The sequence below is a fragment of the Macaca thibetana genome, chromosome 19, assembly GCF_024542745.1.
Source record: "Macaca thibetana thibetana isolate TM-01 chromosome 19, ASM2454274v1, whole genome shotgun sequence".
NCBI classification, from domain to species: Eukaryota; Metazoa; Chordata; class Mammalia; order Primates; family Cercopithecidae; genus Macaca; species Macaca thibetana.
Window position 1 is genome coordinate 4,024,532 of NC_065596.1, and position 5,986 is coordinate 4,030,517.

The following is a 5,986-nucleotide window of genomic DNA, read 5'->3' on the forward strand; positions in this document are numbered from 1 at the left end:
GTCTGACCAACATGGAGAAACCCTGTCTCTAGTAAAAATATAAAATTAGCCAGGTGTGGTAGCACATGCCTGTAATCCCAGCTACTCGGGAGGCTGAGGGAGGAGAACCGCTTGAATCTGGGAGGCAGAGGTTGTGGTGAGCCAAGATCACGCCATTGCACTCCAACCTGGCAACAAGAGCGAAACTCCATCTCAAAACAAACAAACAAACAAAAATAAATAAATAAAAAATAGAGAAGTCTCAAAAAATTTAAAATAAAACTATCTTATAATACAGCAATTTTAATATTGGATATATATCCAAAACAAATAAAATCAGAATAAAAAAATATTTGCACTTCTATGTTGTTTGCAACACTCTACAATTGCCAAAATATAGAATCAACAGTTCAACATCAAATGAGTAAATAAAGACAATGTAGTAGGCTGGGTGCAGTGGCTCATGTAATCTCAGCAGTTTGGGAGGCCGAGGTGGGTGGATCACTTGAGGTCAGGAGTTCAAGGCTAGCTTGGCCAATATGGTGAAAACTCATCTCTACTAAAAATATAAAAGTTAGTTGGCCATGGTGGCATGTGCCTGTAGTCCCAGCTACTCAGGAGGCTAAGACAGGAGAATTGCTTGAACCCAGGAGGTGGAGGTTGCAGTGAGCCGAGATGGCACTACTGCACTCCAACCTGGGCTACAGAGCAAGACTCTGTCTCAAAAAGAAAAAAAAAAAAAGACAATATGATATATGTAAACAATGGAATACTACTTATCTTCAAAAAAGAAAATTCTATTATTTTCAATCACATGGATTAACCTGGAGGACATCACATTACCTAAAATAAGCCAGGCACATAAAGATTATTATTATTTTTGTGACAGTCTTGCTCTGTCACCCAAGCTGGAGTGCAGTGGCACGATCTCGGCTTACTGCAACCTCTGCCTCCCAGGTTCAAGAGATTCTCCTGCCTCAGCTAGGACTACAGGCGCCCGCCTCCGTGCCCAGCTAATTTTTCCGTTTTTAGTAGACGGGGTTTCACCACATTGGCCAGGCTAGTCTCAAACTCCTGACTTTGTGATCTGCCCGCCTCAGCCTCCCAAAGAGCTGAGATTACAGACGTGAGCCTCGGCGTCCGGGACAGAAAGATTATTTCATAATTTTACTTACACATGGATCCTAAAAAAATGTAATCTCATTGAAGTAGAAAGTAAAATGGTGACCACCAGATACCAAGGTGTTTAGAAGGGGGGTTTGGAAAGATGTCAGTCAAAAAATACTTAATTATACTTGAATAGGAGAAAAAATTTCAAAAGATTTTTTTGTACAGCATGGTGACTATAGTTCATAATAATGTATTTGTATTTTTGAAAAGCACTAAGACTATGTCACGTGCTCTCACCACAAAAAATGTTAACTATGTGAGGTAAAGCATTAATTATCTAGAATTAAATATTTGACAATGTATACACACTTCAAAATTCATGTTTTACAGAATAAATATTTATTTATTACAGATAATGACTGCATAAAAGACACCAAAAGGGCAGTTGTTGTTTATGGTCTCCTGACTGGCCACTCTTTGAACACAGTAAACAAGTTTGTGAGCAAACTAATAGGATATGTTTCAATCAAAAGCTGCCGTGATCTCCAAGTTTTCCAGAGAAAATGATCAAGAAGTTGGCTACAGTTAGGTGACTAAGAATAGAAACTCTAGACTGAACTTCACCCACTAAAGAAACTATATAAGACTGAGAAATTTTTTCAAATTGTAATATCAATATAAAAAAGAAATATTATTCCAAATTTTAATCCATGAGGTCATTTTATTATTTTACAAACTTTAACATTCACACTTAAAAATAGAAGATTCTGCATGGAAACGTTAAGTTGTGCTATATCATAGAAAATTAAATTTAAAAAATTTCACTTACCATTAGCTCTCTTAAAAATTTAATTTCTGAGATATATTTTTTAGCAAATATTTGCCACACTTTGTGTAAGAATATTTTTCTTTTACAAGCAGAGAAAAAGAACACTAACTGACTTAATCCTCTCACCTGTGGATACTGAATGCCTTTTATCTTAATTAACTGATCTGAAAGTTGTATTGATAAGCAAACTCTCCAGTTAATACTAATTGTTTAGTACATTAAAAAAAACAACTTTCTCATCAAAACCTACAAAGTACTGTGTAAAATGGCATGGCATAAAGACAACAATGAGAAAACCATAGCTATAATACAGAAAAAGAAGGGCTGTGATGCATACATAGCTGGAATACACATAATAAAACAAAAGATACTTAGAAAATAAAGGAAGCATAATAATGGGAGACTTTAACATCCCACTGTCAACATTAGACAGATCAACGAGACAGAAAGTTAACAAGGATATCCAGGAATTGAACTCAACACTGCACCAAGGGGACCTAATAGACATCTACAGAACTCTCCACCCCAAATCAACAGAATATACATTCTTCTCAGCACCACATCACACTTATTCCAAAATTGACCACACAGTTGGAAGTAAAGCACTCCTCAGCAAATGTAAAAGAACAGAAATTATAACAAACTATCTCTCAGACCACAGTGCAATCGAACTAGAACTCAGGACTAAGAAACTCAACCAAAACCGCTCAACTACATGGAAACTGAACAACCTGCTCCTGAATGACTACTGGGTACATAATGAAATGAAGGCAGAAATAAAGATGTTCTTTGAAACCAAAGAGAACAAAGATACAACATACCAGAATCTCTGGGACACATTTAAAGCAGTGTGTAAAGGGAAATTTATAGCACTAAATGCTCATGAGAGAAAGCAGGAAAGATCTAAAATTGACACTCTAACATCACAATTAAAAGAACTAGAGAAGCAAGAGCAAACACATTCAAAAGCTAGCAGAAGGCAAGAAATAACTAAGATCAGAGCAGAACTGAAGGAGATAGAGACACAAAAAACCCTCCAAAAAATCAATGAATCCAGGAGCTGGTTTTTTGAGAAGATCAACAAAATTGATAGACTGCTAGCAAGACAAATAGAGAAAAGAGAGAAGAATCAAATAGACGCAATAAAAAATGATAAAGGGGATATCACCATCGACCTCACAGAAATACAAACTACCATCAGAGAATATTATAAACACCTCCACGCAAATAAACTAGAAAACCTAGAAGAAATGGATTATTTCCTGGACACTTACACTCTCCCAAGACTAAACCAGGAAGAAGTTGAATCCCTGAATAGACCAATAGCAGGCTCTGAAATCGAGGCAATAATCAATAGCCTACCAATCAAAAAAAGTCCAGGACCAGACGGATTCACAGCCGAATTCTACCAGAGGTACAAGGAGGAGTTGGTACCATTCCTTCTGAAACTATTCCAATCAATAGAAAAAGAGGGAATCTTCCCTAACTCATTTTACGAGGCCAACATCATCCTGATACCAAAGCCTGACAGAGATACAACAAAAAAAGAGAATTTTAGACTAATATCCCTGATGTACATCGATGTAAAAATCCTCAGTAAAATACTGGCAAACCGAATCCAGCAGCACATCAAAAAGCGTATCCACCATGATTAAGTGGGCTTCATCCCAGGGATGCAAGGCTGATTCAACATACGCAAATCAATAAACGTAATCCAGCATATAAACAGAATCAAAGACAAAAACCACATGATTATCTCAATAGATGCAGAAAAGGTCTTTGACAAAATTCAACAGCCCTTCATGCTAAAAACTCCCAACAAATTTGATATTGATGGAATGTATCTCAAAATAGTAAGAGCTATTTATGACAAATCTACAGCCAATATCATACTGAATGGGCAAAAACTGGAAGCATTCCTTTTGAAAACTGGCACAAGACAGGGATGCCCTCTCTCACCACTCCTATTCAACATAGTGTTGGAAGTTCTGGCTAGGGCAATCAGGCAAGAAAAAGAAATAAAGGGTATTCAGTTAGGAAAAGAAGAAGTCAAATTGTCCCTGTTTGCAGATGACATGATTGTATATTTAGAAAACCCCATCATCTCAACCCAAAATCTCCTTAAGCTGATAAGCAACTTCAGCAAAGTCTCAGGATACAAAATCAATGTGCAAAAATCACAAGCATTCTTATACACCAGTAACAAACAGAGAGCCAAATCATGAATGAACTCCCATTCACAATAGCTTCAAAGAGAATAAAATACCTAGGAATCCAACTTACAAGGGACGTAAAGGACCTCTTCAAGGAGAACTACAAACCACTGCTCAGTGAAATAAAAGAGGACACAAACAAATGGAAGAACATACCATGCTCATGGATACAAAGAATCAATATTGTGAAAATGACCATACTGCCCAAGGTAATTTATAGATTCAATGCCATCCCCATTAAGCTACCAATGACTTTCTTCACAGAATTGGAAAAAAACTGCTTTAAAGTTCATACGGAACCAAAAAAGACCCTGCATTGCCAAGACAATCCTAAGCCAAAAGAACAAAGCTGGAGGCATCATGCTACCTGACTTCAAACTATACTACAAGGCTACAGTAACCAAAACAGCATGGTACTAGTACCAAAACAGAGATATAGACCAATGGAACAGAACAGAGCCCTCAGAAATAATACCACACATCTACAGCCATCTGATCTTTGACAAACCTGACAAAAACAAGAAATGGGGAAAGAATTCCCTATTTAATAAATGGTGCTGCGAAAAATGGCTAGCCATAAGTAGAAAGCTGAAACTGGATCCTTTCCTTACTCCTTATACAAAAATTAATTCAAGATGGATTAGAGACTTAAATGTTAGACCTAAAACCATAAAAACCCTAGAATAAAACCTAGGTAATACCATTCAGGACATAGGCATGGGCAAGGACTTCATGTCTAAAACACCAAAAGCAATGGCAACAAAAGCCAAAATTGACACATGGGATCTAATTAAACTAAAGAGCTTCTGCTCAGCAAAAGAAACTACCATCAGAGTGAACAGGCAACCTACAGAATGGGAAAAAATTTTTGCAATCTACTCATCTGACAAAGGGCTAATATCCAGAACCTATAAAGAACTCAATCAAATTTACAAGAGAAAAAAAAACCACCCCATTGAAAAGTGGGCAAAGGATATGAACAGACACTTCTCAAAAGAAGACATGCATACAGCCAACAGACACATGAAAAAATGCTCATCATCACTCACCATCAGAGAGATACAAATCAAAACCACAATGAGATACCATCTCACACCAGTTAGAATGTCAATCATTAAAAAATAAGGAAACAACAGGTGCTGGAGAGGATGTGGAGAAATAGGAACACTTTTACACTCTTGGTGGGACTGTAAACTAGTTCAACTATTGTGGAAAACACTGTGGCGATTCCTCAAGGATCTAGAACTAGAAACACCATTTGACCCAGCCATCCCATTACTGGGGATATACCCAAAGAATTATAAGTCATGCTGCTATAAAGACACATGCACATATATGTTTATTGCGGCACAATTCACAATAGCAAAGACTTGGAATCAACCCAAATGTCCATCAGTGATAGACTGGATTAAGAAAATGTGGCACATATACACCATGGAATACTATGCAGCCATAAAAAAGGATGAGTTCGTGTCCTTTGTTGGGACATGGATGCAGCTGGAAACCATCATTCTCAGCAAACTATTGCAAGAACAGAAAACCAAATACCGCATGTTCTCACTCATAGGGGGAATTGAACAATGAGATCACTCGGACACAGGAAGGGGATCGTCACACACCGGGTCCTATTGTGTGTGGGGGGGAGGGATAGCATTAGGAGATATACCTAATGTAAATGACGAGTTAATGGGTGCAGCACACCAACATGGCACATGTATTCATATGTAACAAACCTGCATGTTGTGCACATGTACCCTAGAATTTAAAAGTACAATAATAATAATAAAAAAAAAAGGAAGCAGAATTTCTCTTTAAATTCAGCAAGAGTCAGCTTTGTAACCTGGAAAAAATGTCT